Source organism: Cotesia typhae, unplaced genomic scaffold (genome assembly GCF_013202065.1).
Source record: "Cotesia typhae breed Kobodo isofemale line unplaced genomic scaffold, CoteBio_Ctyphae contig_23, whole genome shotgun sequence".
NCBI classification, from domain to species: domain Eukaryota; kingdom Metazoa; phylum Arthropoda; class Insecta; order Hymenoptera; family Braconidae; genus Cotesia; species Cotesia typhae.
The window spans coordinates 2537306-2554015 of NW_027423729.1; the positions used below are offsets into that span (position 1 = coordinate 2537306).

General features: G+C 29.9%; 1 protein-coding gene across 3 annotated transcripts in view; it reads left to right on the forward strand.

The window, feature by feature from the left end:
- Dpr1 (defective proboscis extension response 1) overlaps positions 1 to 16710 on the forward strand; it is a 155343-nt gene that overhangs the window by 6735 nt on the left and 131898 nt on the right. The gene's annotated exons all lie outside the window — the stretch shown is intronic.

Genomic DNA, 16710 nt, shown 5'->3' on the forward strand with positions numbered 1-16710 from the left:
ATCTTTATCATTAGGATAATGATAAAAATAATTAGATTTATAATTATAATGAAATAAAAAGAGCAGAGTCCTGTCGCTGTAGGATACGAGGGTTGTACATTTTTTACATAGTTATAGCAAACGAAATTAACGGCGTAACGTATCCCGGTGCCGTTGCTAATTGTGTCCCTCACGATTCATATTCATGAGGGAACCACACGAACTGGCTTTTATGAATTCCATGTTTTTTTAATGCTTTCCTCGGCGACGTCTCGCGGAATGTTCGGGTTAGGGGAGCCAGTTAAATCCGAGTAGGTGCTGTAATAATCGTGTTTACACATTTATTATTAATTTATGCTATTATCTAATGACATTTTGCTCGGTTATATTAACGCTTTAAGTGTTTTATTATTTAGTTTTATTTTCAATTTTATTATATACACTTTTATTAATTGCTTCGAAGAGGTGATTTATGAAAATATTTATGAACAAATATTTTCAAGGGGTTGTTGCAGGCGGGGCGGTTTATTAATTGCCTTTTTTTATTCATTTATTGCTGACATTAATATCGCTTCACTTGAGGTTAATTTAAATTTAACGTGTTTATTTTATGCTGACCCGGAAAAATTTATTTTCAGATACGGAAATTTTAATTATTCGCTCATTATATGATATTTATTCAAGTATTTTATTTCAATTTATTTTAGTGAGGAATGTGATTTAGAAAATTAACTATTGAAGCAGATAATTAATTATTAGAAATTTTTATAAGTAAAACATTGAATACAATCTTTCAAGAGAAAATGCAAATTTATAGTTTGTACAGTTTATTTTGAATATTCCCAATAAATATAATAGCTGCAGTTAATAAATTTCATGTTTATCAAGCACGGAAGAAAGAAAGTGTTCAAACACCTTCAGAAAAACACAATAGTCTGTTGTTGAATCAAATATTTATTAATCGAACTATTAATATTCAACTCAATAAATATTCTTGTTCCAATCCTGCTTTGCATAAAAAATTTATTCATTTATTAAAAGTCGCACTATTCTATCAAATATAAATTTTTTACAATTCTTGTGTTCAATGGTTTTCATTGATTGAGTTACCAGTCTATTTTATTTTGCTAGTCATTGATCTTGAGTATTAGGTTTATTTTTTTTTATTTATTGCAAAAAGTTTCTCTTTGATCTTGCTTTCATATTTATAAACATCGATTGGCTATCGCTATTATTTAATGTGTAGATAAATTCAATCTCGTCCGTATTTTAGTTTTTCAATATACTGTACAGTCAACAAATTATTATTTTTTATGATATTATTAAAATAACAATCTTATTTTGCAATAAAACTCAAAAATATATAATTTAAGTTAAAGGAAAGCAACTTTGTAAATTCGTTTTGTTTTTTTTTTTTTCGGAATTTCATTATCATTGTTAATTCACTACTATTATTTTATTACATTCCTTCGTTGAAGTATAAAAAGCAGAAATTTCAATTAATAGCGTATACATAACAAAATCAATGGAGACGTTGAATAAGACCAAGAAAAAAATCAAAGTATAAGTATAAGTACAAGGGAAGGAGTGAAAAAATAAAAGCTTCAAGAGCTCGACAAATAAAATCTTTCAAGTGAAATCACTTCTTTAAGAGGGCGGCGCCCTCTTGTACAGTACTTTGTTTAGAATATATAGGAGATTAAAAAAAAAAAAAAAAAAAAAAAGAAGAATCACAATTCTTTATATTTATTTTATTTTTATTTTTATTACGATATTATTCAACTGCTATAATTAGATTATTCATTAATTGCTTTGAATTCGTTTTATCCTCTAATCTGTTTTGCTGATTAAGTTACTATTTTTATTTTTATTTGGTTAGATACAATAATGGAACAATGAGTGTGAGTTTAATAATTCAGAGAATTTTATTTCATATATATAATTTTTTTGCCTCTCATTATAATAAGGGAGAATAAAATCTTGTGCTTTGTCGACAAAAGAGTGTAGAGAGCGAAAAAGTTTGTGCCTGTCGAGTGTTGTCGGGAGTTGATAAATGTCCCGTGGTAATGCGACCAAGATATTCAATTGGCACACTCTATTCAGAGGGAGCTTTATTTAATAACAATCAATCAAAAAATATGAGATTGTTAATTAAGTTAAGGAAAATTTTTTAATATATTCGGGCTTTAAACTCATCGATTTATTATTCAATTAAATTATTTAAAAATAGAAGTATAAGTCTTTTTATTTTAAAATAAATAAACACTACAGTTTTATTTTATATTGCTGAATATAAAGAGACGAAAAATTAATTTTTTAATAACAACAATATTGCATTTAAAAATAATTAATTAAAGCACTTTCTAGTTTATGCACATAAATACATTTTTAAAACCTTTCCTACTTATGCAGCGACACACTGAACAGTATCTAGAGACGAATGAATGAAAAATGTTTGGATATTTACTTAGAGAAAAAAAAAATAAACAATGTGTCGCGGTAAAAAGGGGAAACTTTTAAAATTAATATTTTTATAATTTTTTGCTGTAAAAAAATTAATTAAAACTTTCACAACTTTATTATCAATTGAAAATTAGCTTTTATGTCATATAATAAATATAAATTTTTTATTTAACTTGATTTTTTAGAGTTATATATTGTTATGAATATTTTTGAGTATTGTCAATTTTATCTCGTTAAAAAATTTTTTTCTTTGTTTCTTTATTTCGATTGTCGAAAAATTTTAATTGCAACATCGTTAATTAAAATTTATATAAAAATTCTTTTGTATTGATTCATTTCTCACGAGAAAACATTTTGAATAATTCACGTTTGCAAACTGAAAACCCTTTTTTTTTTGTAGGTAACTAGAAATTTAAACTGCACGCTAAACACGCGCGCTTTAATCTTAAACCAATAAGGAATCAGGGTCCATTTTTTCCATTAGTATGGAGAATTTCGATACTAAACAAATTTGCAAATTTTTTGCATCCATTATATAGAGGTAGTTATTTCATGAAAATTAGTAAATATAGTAATATAGTTTATGAATTTTTGATTGATGAACTAGATGATACAGGATTGCAGGAGTTAGAATGTTTTAAAAATTCTAAAGGTTTATTTGCAAAGTTAATTACTAAAACTACCTGTTCAAAAACTTTTTGGAGCATAGCTTCAGAACAAAATCCAAATCTCAGTATGTTGGCTCAATCATTATTAAAAATACCAGCATGTACGATAAAATTTAATCAGTATGACTTAGGTAAAAACTTACCAGAAAAATTAGTACCTAAGTTCACTGATGTATTTTATAATCTTAAATTTATGAATGCTAATTAACAAAGAATATATTATATAAATTTTCAATCATTAAATACATTATACAGGTATAGGAATTATTATTAAAAAATTAGATTGTTATATTGAATGTTTGTTTCAACCAATGAAAGACCTGTAATTTTAAAACATAATTAGTATATTTACACTTTATGAACATGTAAATAGCGATTTAATTATTTATATTTTTCTGTAATCAATTAAAACAACTTACCTAAGGATTATATTATATACAAAATATCTTGAAAGCAAATTTTAATTATTACTTAACAGTCATTAAAATTAAATGAATGAAAATCTGTGATCAAAGTAATTTATTATTATAATTATTTTACTGCGGTAAATTAAAAAAAGTAATTATATTTATTAAATTAGACTAAACTCACTCCACTTTTGTCATCAATTTTATATTACAAGAAAAAAAAAACTACTGAGCATACTCCTAGTAACTTTAGCGATCCGGTTTCGTTTGAAGGAAGTTTTAAGCTTATAGTTAATTTATACGCTTTTTATTTTATTTTTAAAACTCATTTTTGCGAATATATTTGTTTTGTACGGAACAAAAGATCATTTTTTGTTGAGGTACTTTTATTTGATTTTTTTTTTTTTTTTAACAAAGTATTCACTTGAGAAAAGTCAACACTCGTGTTAAATGTTTTCCATTTAAATATTTTTTTGTTATTATATAACTGTTTTATAAAGTCAGATTTTTTCTGCAAAGTTCTAAACTATTAATTTAACAATTGATTAGAAATTGATATAGCAAAGGCCTACTGTAATTGCAGATAAAATTAAAAACTTAAAATGCAGAATTTATGATCTATTTATAATTATTCAAGATCACGGACAAGAGTAATAATATCAATTATAATTTACATACTTTCAATATTTTCTCGAAAGAGTAATAGTTTTCAAGGCTTACTCAGCGGGAAGTATATTGAATTCTATAATAGCCGTTTAATTTCAAAGTACATAATAAATCTTAATGACTTTCTGGTCTGGAACTTTCAGAGTATAGCACAGTCGAGCTTTTATTAGGAAGTATATTTGGATAGTAACAAGAGCTTTGTATCGGGTGATATATAATCCAGAACAGACGATGATAAAATACCGGAAAATCGAATGGAGCATAACGTTTCATGGATTTGATACCCTTTTGTCCATCAAACAATGAAGTTCTGGTTGGATAAGAGTTCTCCAGAGCAGCCGTTGGTCATTATCAGTTTCTGCTTCTCTATATGATTGTGTTGTATGAATATATACAATAGTTAGCGTAGAAGCGGAAAGACATTCGAGAGGCATGGTGTATTATAGAATTTGACACATATATTCAATGTTACTATTCTCATCATTGTCATTGCTATTATTACTATTATTGTTATACAATAAATCTATCTCTCCATGGTGTATTGGATCAACACCATTTCTCTGTCGCAGTAATTTGTAATTGCATTCGCAGGCAGGACTAAGAGGGTTGGCGCTTTAAATATTCGTGATGTGCTGGTTTTTCCGTGTGCATCGGTGTGTTTTGAGTGTAAAAGTGAGGAAAAAGGGATAAAATATAAATAAAATCCAAGTTTAAATAGTAAATGTTAATGCTTGTTGGTGGGTTTGTTAGTGAGTAGGTCATCGCCTTTTCTACTTCCACTTATACTGCTACAAACTACTCTACTGCCTTATTTGTTTTCACGTACAACACATTTTGTGTTGTTCACACCGTGTACTACCATACTGACTCGAGTTTAGGATTATCCCTCGGAGGCAATTAACTGCTGCTGATTTGGAAAACCAGGCTAAAAACAAGCTATTAAGATAGCCGAGAGATTTAACCTGATGTATGCTGGGAATTTATATAGTTTTTTATTTTTTTTTCCTCTTATTAAGGTTTTATATTCTTCTTGGGTTATTCTTTGGAAAAGTCACAAGTTCATTTTGTGGTCTTGGGTGACCTCAAGAAAAGGAAAAACGATCAATGTTCTTATTCTATCGGTATTAAAGTTCACAGAGAAAATAAAGTTGTTATATTTTCCATTCTACATAGTAACTGGTAACCCAGTCTCATTTATAGGAATTAAAGCTATGTATAATGTTACTCAGTCCCATTTTACATAGACTCCATTACTATAATTAAATGGGCTGGGATATAACCGTGAAATATTGATAATTACAGATTACAGAATATTAATTATTGATCGTGACATCAGCTTAAAAGTAAATAATTATAATTACATTCAAATTAATTTTTGATTTTATATATAAATTTTAAAAATTACTTTTAGTAAGTTTAATTACAAATTTTCTTTTATAACTTTGGTTAGATAAGCTTTATCGATTTTGAGATTTATTAATCTGGAATGATTAAGAGCTTATAAAGTAAAAGAAAAATGTTATAAACTTGAACGTTATATTTTTTACGACTGAAATTGATTACGAATAGGAGAAAAATATTGCGAAATTCCAATTTATAGGTAAATTATGACGGTTTCTGAGGGGAGCAAAAATTGAAAAATCAGTTCGGCATTTCCAGGCGTCACTCAGAGCTTGGTAAGATTCCCAGGGGCCCGCTGTCCGCTTTTTCACTTTTCAAACCTACATAACTCATTCAAGTTCAGTTTATGCTCCATTTTCAAGGATGAAAGTTTTCGCGATTAAAAAAATCTAAAAAAAGCACCAGAATATTCGGTCGAGTAAAAATAAAATATAAGTTGCCTTTGCCCTTTGGTAATTTAAAAATAAACAAAGGAAATCGATTAAATACTCGTGGCTTTTACTGAAATATCTTTTTTGTACACAGTAAAAAATAATCGGCTTGAATCAATACAATCTGGGAGTTGGAAACGGTCCATTTGAATTTAGTGTTGTTTTTTGATGCAATTATTTAAATGTACTAAAAAATTCAACACTTTTTTACTTGACTGTTAAGCTTAACAAATTTTTAGCTTTCCCGTGATAAAAATTCGTACATTTTTTATTATTTTAAGAACGATAAGTCAGTTGTTTTTTTGAGTCTTAAAATTATAAATATTTTATCAAAGACAGAAAATTTTACTATTTAATTTTTTTAAATTGAATTAAAAAAATTGTTAAATTTATCTACGACGAATTTAAAATTAAAATGACTTTAAACAATCAAAGTTCAACGATTGTCCGTCCTTTTTCCACCACTAAAATAAAAATCTACTCTTGAAACATTAATTTTCTGTTAAAAAGTAAATCGATTAAAAAAAAAAAAAAAAAAAAAAAAACAATTATCTTGACAATAATTTAAACTCAGTAAAAAAACACTATTGATTACTATGTACTCGTGCATTAACTTGATTATTTTATCACAATAAAGCCGACGATTAATTTTAAACGAAAGATTTATCATTGACATTAAACTACAGAAATAAAAAAATGTAATGTTTGCGAGATAAGAATAGATGATCGCAGACAGGATATCTAGTTTCTGACCGTGTCCCATACAACAAGTAAAAATTATCGAGAAGACCGAGCCACTTTAGTCGCAGCAAGCACTTTCTCAGTTAAACACTTGGAGTGAAAGCTCGGCTCGGTTAGCCTGAAGGCAGAGCTTTGAAACGAGTGTTTACGAATGATACCGGGGATAGGATGTTAAGTAATTTATGTGTGGTACAAGAGCGATCGCTTTACGACACTTTTGGCATGGTATGCTGTGAATAGACACACTCATTCCTTCTTATTTTTCTTCTTTACTATACTAACATCTTTGCAAACAAACAACACTTTACTGACATATAGATACTTTAAGTCCGTACAAATGTGACCCCTCGTTTATTTACGATCTCCATGGAGCCGATCTTTAGTTTTACTGTTTACCTGCTCGCCACACAACGTTCTTGCTATTTTTTAAAATAATTCTCCTTTTTTGTTTATTGGTTTGTTTTCTCGGGTTCGATAAAAATAAAATTAAAAAAAGTCGCACATTTTAACGAGACTATAATGAATTTTTATTTTTATTCCCATTAATAATCCATCCATTCATTTATTTGTTTGTTTATTTATTTGGTTGTTCGTTCGTTCATTCGCGTAAACTGGCGAATAAAAATAAAATAACGAGATCTTTTTACTGAGCATAAAAAAATGTAAATAAAAGTACTTAGAGTCGTGTTTATTAAATGAGTTTTAACACGAGCGTTTTTATCGCTAGAATTTTTTAACCATTGAGTCTTTCGTTTTTTTGGATAAATTATTCATTGGAGTGATAAATTTATTATTCACCATCAGAGAGTACACTTTTTAGCTTTGCGTATTGGTTCATATTGAAATAGTAGTACTTTTTTAGTTAGTCTTTTTTATATTTATAGATAGTAGAGGCGAAATAGACCGGAGCACTGATAGGACTAGTTAAAGGATTAGCTGGCGTATATTGGTTGTAAAAATACCGAGTCTTGTCGCCGGTTTTCGGGTAAATTCCTACCGAAATCCTAAAAGGATCGATCGCTCGCTTCTACTTTGCTTGAAATAATAAAAAAGGCTACAGTAGATAAAGAGAAGTGAGATCTGAAATAAATAGAAATAAAAATTTGATCCGAGTCCGATCGTGTTGAACTAGAGGGATTGAAATCTTTTTGTGAATTACATCAGCCTGGATTATGCTACCATGTAGCTAGATTTATGGTATAGGAGGAAATTTTTAGAGCTTAGTTTCATTTTCTTATTTTTATCTTTTAGAATGCTTAATTGATATTTATTATTTTACTTACTTTGAATAAATGAAAATTCTTTTCGACTTTGAATCCATCAAACATTTTTTAACTGTTAGGTTTTCTAAAAAAATTATTTATTAATTTTAGTATTGTGAATTTATTATGAATTTATGCTTGCTTTAACTTGAATTTTTTTTATACAATATACCTCCGGAAAAATATTTAAAATTTTAATTAAAAAATATTAATTAAACAATTTTTTATGACCTAATTTTTTCACATCGTTTCAATATCAACACAAAATAATTAAAAATTAATTTTATTTTTAAACGTTAATTTATTAGATAATTTTTTTTTTAATTAAAAACTCATCAATGTAAAAAGAGTAAATATTTTTTATTTCAATATTCCGGAGAAATAATAAATTTGATTTTTTTTTGTTCTCAGTTCCACTTGCATTTCTCTCATAGTAGTAGTCTGGTTTTCACTTAAGCCGATTTTCATGTCTTTTTTGGAAGGCATAAACTATAAAATTTCTTCGAAAAATTTTTTTCATATCTTTAATACATAAATAAAAAAGATACGAAAATTGGCCTAAGTTACCAGACTATTACCTTAATAAATTTTCCGTCAAAACTTGAGTAATGATAAGTTATTAAAATTAACTCTTAGAAAAGTGAATCATAAATTTGAAAGGCACTTAATGTTTCTATTGAAGACATGCATTTAAAGTTCCAAGCAAAATATTTATTAAATTGAAAACTAATTTACAATTGAACGGCATTATTTTTAAGTTAGTAAATTAGTTAGTTGATTATAAATTAAAGCGAGGGAGTTTTAAAAATAAAAGTAGGTCGGTTCTTTGTATAATACGTCTACCGGCATCAAAACTCTTTTAGTAACTGAACCATAATTTTTAAAGCAAAGTGTACTTGGCTGATTCTCTCGTTACTCCAGAACGCGAGTTTCAGCAAGTTCACTGTTGAATTCTACCGTGTAATTGCAGAAACTCTCGTAGAAACAATGTATACGCCAGTTGTTGCCCGCTGTACACCAGAGGCTGATCAGTAATTGAGCTCGAGCTTTACAACAAACAACACCAACATTGAAAATTTTAAATTGATATAAATTGGAAAAAAAAAAAAAAAAAAAAACTTTCTCCTTGAATAAAAAAGAACAAGTCTCGGCGGTATAAGATAATTAAATCCACTAATATTTTAATTTTAATTTTAATATTGTATAATTGAATACAAGTAGCAAAACACCTCGGGTTTAGTCTACGGGTAAACTAATACCAACCGGAAAAAAGATATTCATCTTAAAGTGTACGCTGGATTGGACAAGACACGCGATTGCTAGGCTCCCCGATAAAGAGACGGCAAGAACCAAATCCTGACCCGAATAAACTTTCCGCAGAGCTATTAAAGTTTCGCACCCTATTGCCCTCGGAACATTCTCGGTTACGGGCTGCGAGGGATGTTACGCTCCGAATGTACACAGAAAAAATAAACTCAAGAATCGCTACGAAAAAGTTTTATAAAAAATTTAACCTCCAGAAATAAATTAAGCTAACATGAGGTTTTTTTTACTTTTAGTTTTATATGTACCAGAGGAAAAGTAGGTGAAAATTACTGGATATGTGTTGAGACATTATATGATCCGTGTTATGTCATACTTACAGGAAACACATTGTGAGAATTTGTTAGTGTTATTATGTTGAGAGAAAGTTAAAGTTGCGTTATGAAGCATGAGCCTTAAAAAAATTAGACAATTTTTTTAATTATTCCCTGGAATAAGAATTAATTTGATTTGAGAGGAAGAATCTTAACTTAAGAAAATTATTTTGAAGAATTATTGAGCTTAAAAAAATTTCTTTTGTTTAAATAAATTTTAGTCAGTTAAAAAATTTATCATTTTTTTTTAATTTTTTCACCCACAATATTCTCTATAAATATTTAACCGATTAATTAAAAATTGTTAACTAATCGATTCTTCGTGACCTTGTTTTATAGTATATTTCTTTTAATATTTACACAAAATAATGAATTTTTCGTTATTTACAAAGTTAATTTAATAAATTAATTTTTTAGTGAAACCCCAACAATGTAAAACAATTGACAATTTTTATTAATTTTAATATTTTAAAAATAATTGAATTTTTCTCTTTTTTGGTTTCATTTAATAAATAGCTTTTCATTTTTTTTTATAAAAATAAAAAATTGCACTTGCAAACTTTGAAAAATTTACATTTAACAAATTTTTCGCTTGATTCAATACAAAAAAATTCTTTAAAATAATTTTTTTAGTTCAAGATTTGTTTCTTGAATCAAAAGAAATTTTTTATCCGACCAAATTTTCATGCCGTAATTTTTGTCCGTGTGATTAATCCAAGAAGCCTAAACGGACATTTTCCCTGAGCGAGTAGCTGCCGGGTGAATTGCTCGATTGGTTACAGCTCACCCCTTGCTGTTAAATAAATAAACGACTCCATATAATCTCGGTGGATTTAATATGTGTATAAATATATAAATAGTGTGGGGGTGAAACGTGCTGTAGGTACCGTAATGTATGAGGCCCCACGTAGTGCTGAGGCAGGCCCCCATGGCAGCAAACCTGTCCGAGGGTGATGTACTGCCCCAAGAGACAACAAAAAAACCGACATTGAATTATATCACTGGATAACCGCGGAAATCTCATAAACTTTTTATACAGCTTCATCATGAGTTAAAAATAGAAAAATAGTGCATTTAGCTGTGTGTAATAGTTTCTGTATACACTCTACACATATTGTACAGACATAGATATAGACCGAGGGTGGCCTGGGAGCGTACAAGGGTGGAAATCCTTCTCCAATCACTACATACACAGGCTCATTCATCTCTCGGTACACTTTGTTGGTCTCATCCCCGATTTAGTCCCCTCGGTATCCCGTCAGTTATTTCTTTCGAATCGGTTGTTCTTTGTACTTTGTTTTACTCCGAGAACTGCTGCTGCATCTGTAGAAGTTGTAGCTTTAGCTATAGTTGAATCAGAAGTAGTAAGAGTAGTAGTAGTAAAATATCTACTTCACTCTCTGGCATCGACTAAAAGTTTAAAGCGCTGTGTACACAAACAAAATTCCCCAAGTCTATTTGATTTACCGGTAATGGAATCGTTTTCAGCAGTGAATCGTCAAAACAGCTTCAATGGTAACACACCTACACGCTACCGATTTATATCTATTGATACGCGGAAGTTGTTTTCGGTGGTTTGAATTTATCGAGGGGCCGAAATTAATCGCTGGAAATAATTAAGTGCATTGGGCAGAGACATTTCAAAAAACAATTGATTTCAAAAACAACAAAAAAAAAATCAACTAATGGGTTGTAATAATTTCATAAAATAATAAAAAATTTATCGTAAAAATATAAAGACGTTAAATCGGTTCAAATCAAAAATATTTTTTTAAAAGATCGATTTTTTTTTTTTTTACATTGAATTTAGAATAATTTTTTCGTAAAAAGTATAAATATATTAATTAAAAAATTATCTGATGATTTTTAGATACGAAAAAATGGACTATTCGAGCAAGCAAATAATTACATCGAATCAATATCTTGTAAAACTCTATCTCAGCTCTTTTAGATCTTACCGGAAAATTTTGACTGTACTGGGTCACGCGGCTGTAGTGTTGACGGTCAATTGAAGGCTCTGGGCATTTTCTTAGACAGGTTCATGGCAGAACGAGAAAAAACGGGAAAGCCAATCTCAGTTTGGGGTGAGGTTAAACGGGCAGTATTCCAAACTTTAGCTCATTCTTTTTATCGCCGACACAAAATATTCATAAAAGAGCATGTACAGGAGTTAAGTTTGTATGTTTTGTACGTCGATGTTACAAGCAGCGGCGTATCGCGGCATTATAAATGTATCTACATCGAATCGGTTGCTTGTAAATGTATGATTGTATGAATGTACGAATTTATATGAATAGTACAATACATGGTAGTGTGTAGAGTAGTTTGGTCCATTGTAGAGGTTACGGGGGCGCAAGGGTGTGTAAACGTGTATGATACGGATTGATATAGCCGTAGAGATATATAATATAAATTTGGCAGCTCTTGGAGCTCGGAGAATTTTAGTTTCTAGGTCACAACTATATAGACTGTATATGTATGCTCCACGAATAGGAGTTTTATTCCATTCCATCCGCTACTAACTCCAGCTCTATCCGGGTAGGGAAAGGGCGTGGGAGTCAGCTATCGAATCTGAATTTTTACCCTATCCAACGATCATCGACTCGCACAATCGATACCTCTTGTTCACTCGGTACATAACAGTGAATTGGGCTCATTGACCTCTGTCGCACCGACTACAGTCTACAGTGACACACTTGATCTCATGTATGTCTAGCACCACTTCTTGATTCATTACTCCAGTTTATAGCACAAAGAACTGCACTTTCTTTCTTTTTAGATTTATGTATTATCCTCGCCTTGTTAATTGAGATCGCCTTCAATTTACTTTTTTTCGTCAAAACATTCTCACCATTATTGATTTACCCAAAAAGTTAGAGTTGTTATTATTTTAATTAGCATTCCAGTCACATTTCAACTTTAATTATACCCGGATAATTTTGTTCTCCAGCGACTAGTGATTGAAAAGCATTGATTACTTTGTTAAAAATCTCATTATCAATGTTCGGTTTTTGAAACTTCATATTACTTTTTTAAGCTTCAGGCTAAATTTGTGATTAAATTCCTCTTATTTTCATCTCAATTGGTAAATATTTGGTTAGTTAGTCATTACAATCAAAAGTTTATTAATTAATACTTTTTTTGATAAAATAAGTTTTATTTATAATCAATTGGTCAATATGGCAAATAAACTAATTAGCACGCTTAATTTTTGGTTGGTTAAGTAAAAGTTTAAAATTAACTATAAATTAGTTTTTTCATTTGCTTCTTTCAAAAGACTAATTTTAAAAATGTCCACTTGGTATTTATATCCATAAAGTATATTTTATCCATTATTTTTATGGTTATTATAAAACGAGGTTAAAAACGCATTGATAAATAAATTAATAATCATTAGTGATGTGAAAATTTTCAAATGTAATGTAGGTCCTGTTATTCAAGTTTTTACGCACAGACTTTTTAAATGAAAGCGTCCCTGAAATCTACATAATGAATGGAATGTATAGCACTTCATGTTATCTAATTAAAAAAAAAATAAAAAAACATGAAAACTGTTGTTTAATTATTATCGGTAAAAATACACAGCTCAGAATATTTAACCGTGTAATTGAAAAATGTTAGCACAAAAAAATCTCTCGTGACCCAGATTTATTCATGGGTATATCATGATGTTTACATTCTCTTTATTGTGAATAATATATTTTTCGTTGTTTCAAAATTGAGTTTTTATTCAGTAAATTTTTTTTTTTGTTTAATTAATTTTATGTAGAACAAATTAAAATTCTATTTTATACGTATTGCACAGGCATATAAAAATTTGATATCTATAGCCTAGGTTCTTTATTTGAAAATAATATTTAAAAAATCGTATGGAAACTAAAATACCAGAGATCAAACGGCTTGTCAATTATTAAAAATTTTACCCCTCGAAAATTGATTGACTTGGTGAAAATATTGAGTAATCTAGAAGCGGTTGAATAAAGAGAGGCCACCAGGTTGAAAGTAATTTTGCATAAATCTTAGCTGTCTCGTATGAAATATAAGATATGGGACACACCGAGTGCTTGCATAATAAAGCGGTGAAAGGGACACGGCAGCTGATGTTCCCTGGCCGATATTTTTTCACTTTTTCGTTTTACAACACCCCCTGAGCCCCTCCAACCAAAGTATTTTTTGATGCCTCCTACATGCAGTGTAAAAGCTAATACAAAAAAAATTTGTAATATCATTCAATTATTTTTTTCAATTACTTTTCATGTCAGGATATATAAAAAATTATTTATGGGCATATGAGGCCATCTCAAAAAAAATTTTTTTTACAGGAATACAAAATAAAAATCCAAAATATGAAACTGTCTAACGGAGCATAAATTTAGCCAGTATACTAGTAACTATATATTGTTAACGTCTAGTCCCTAGTCCCTAGTCCCTTGTATTGTTATTGTAGTAAGTGGACATGTTGCCAGAGATTTGACATGATTTTGTCAAAGTATCGTGATCGCGGGATCAACATCTCAATCCCTTAATCCCGGCATGCGTGTGTGGTGAACGAGATTACGAGAGATCTGCCCTCGAACACAGAGCACTGGAAACCGGCGATAATCGTTGTGGATGGATTCACTAGGTATGGGGAAGAGGCGCCTCCATACCACTTGACTACCATCCAGCATCCACGATCCACGATCCACCATGAGTCTTCCGAACAACATAATTATTATTCTGAATATGGAATATGGAGACCGTTGTCGTTCACTCAATAATTCAATTATCCCTTGGGTTCTGGGCTTCGCTAGCCGAGGGTGGTAATAACTAGAGCCGATACTTGACAGTTGAACGTTCAACCCGAGTAATGATTACTGACAGAGCTCAAGATACTAGACGTGCATTCTCGGTGATGATGCACTTCCAGACTCTGGATCTGGATTTGACGTTCGACTTCAATGTCGATGGTCAATGTTCGACTCTTGATACCAAATATCCCCTATTGCAATTCGTCTCGTCACTTTGCTTTCGAAGGTCAGAGTTCTAAAGGAGATTATCCTCTTGTTAATATTTAAATTGTGATCTTTCTATTTATTATTGTGGATAACTTTTTTGTTTTACTAAAATATTTAAAAAATGCACAAAAATGGGGTGTTTCGAATTTTAATCGGTGCATACTATTCTATTCTTACAATAATTTCACGTAGCATTTTGGTTGTTTTTATATGGTGGGTCAAATTCAATATATTTTACGCTTAGCTGTGCAGAGTTGTAGATGGAGATCGAGATCGAGATGAACTGAAACTTTGATCAGTACAAAATTGAATCTCTTCTCTCCGTGTACTTTCTATACTTGTTACATACAACATACAAAAGGGCGAAAAGTTTGGATAAGATTGTGAAAAATAATATTTTCCAAAGTATAAAGTGGATTGTGGATGTATGTGCAGATACGGGTGTAGTGCTTTTCGAAGAGGTTCGCTATTGGTTTACTTCTTTATTCAGATTTTATAAAATGAATTTTTATATTCAATATGATGGATTGTTTATTTGTTACTTTTAGTTGTTTTTATGAATATGTTATACACTTCAACCAAACTTTGCTAATGCTTTCGTATATAGTGTTTTGTTGAAAAAAGTTTTCGAAACAGATTGGTGTGTTTGGTGATACGATTTTGGTCCGATGTCGATGTAAAATATTATATATTGCGGTTCCTCACAAGATATAGCTATAGATGTGTCCCTGTATCAAATCTTTGTTTGCTTCGGTCATAAAAAAAAAAAAGAAAAAAAAAACAAATATTTTGACGGTATGAAAACAAGTCTATAAAAAATAACTCGGGGAAAAAAGATGACGACATATGTAGGGCGGGCAAATACCAAATAAAGAAGTATGTGAAATATATAGATGATATGCTGATGTATGGATGTATGTGTGTTTTAGTAATTGGATATTCAAAGTCGAAAGGTGATCTATGAACATGTATCGGTACAAAGTCTGATCGACGAATAGAAGGACAGATGAAAAAAATTTAAAAAAAGACCTTCGATAAGCTTCGACGACTTTTTAGTCGCATGAATCGGCTCTACTCTTGGATGTATTATATATGACCTACTAGAGGTAGAAAGTCTTTAATCTCTCATTTCGACGTGCCGTGGACTGCAGATTACGGATAATAGGGAAATAGATAAAGAACAGATTTTAACCAATAAGTTTTAGAGGATTTTATTAAGCAAACTACTTTTTACAACTTTTTTTATCATGCACGATTTTATAGTAATACACTTGGATATATTATCAGACGTACTGTAGTACCCTGTAACATTTTTCAATTTTTAGTTTGATAAAATAAAAAATTCAAATGAATATCTTCGATATTGAATGTTACACATATGATAATTTTAATCACTTGTTTCCTTACATATTATCAACAAATTTGTTTCTCAGTGTCTAATTCGTAAAAAAAATTTTAACATAATTTCCAAGAGATTTAACTGAACGTTATCAAAATGTTTTTATTGGCGCAACAAGTTCGTTTTTGTTATTCTAACAAATCGGATTATTTACGCTAGCAAAACTGTTTTGTCAAAGTTACAAGTCATTGTTACAAGCTTAGTGCATCGAACAACGATTTACTGTAATTTCAAAAATCGTGGTATTAAAGTCAATAAGTGTCACATTCTTTTGCCTTACACAGAAGCCATGCATGCTTCTTTTAATCTCAAAAATGTTCACCTTGCAAATCTTTGCGAGATAAACGATTTCGAGATAAACAAAAAAATTTAACGCCTTGTTGGCAGTCAGCCCGATCGAGCTGCCGTAATACGTCCTTTTGGCTTCAGCTGCGAACTATAATATAATTTTATCCATATACGTATATTAATTTAGATATTACATTGGTTATCAAAAATTATCTGTCAAATTACTGTCAAAATACCGTTCAGAATTTTTTTACTTTTCACACCCTTATTATAATTATTTCATTACGTTCCACTTTATCCCGAGCATTACTTATACATTACAAAAATGAGCACTTCTTGCAGTTTAATCTGTTTCCTACCCCTTTCCGTTC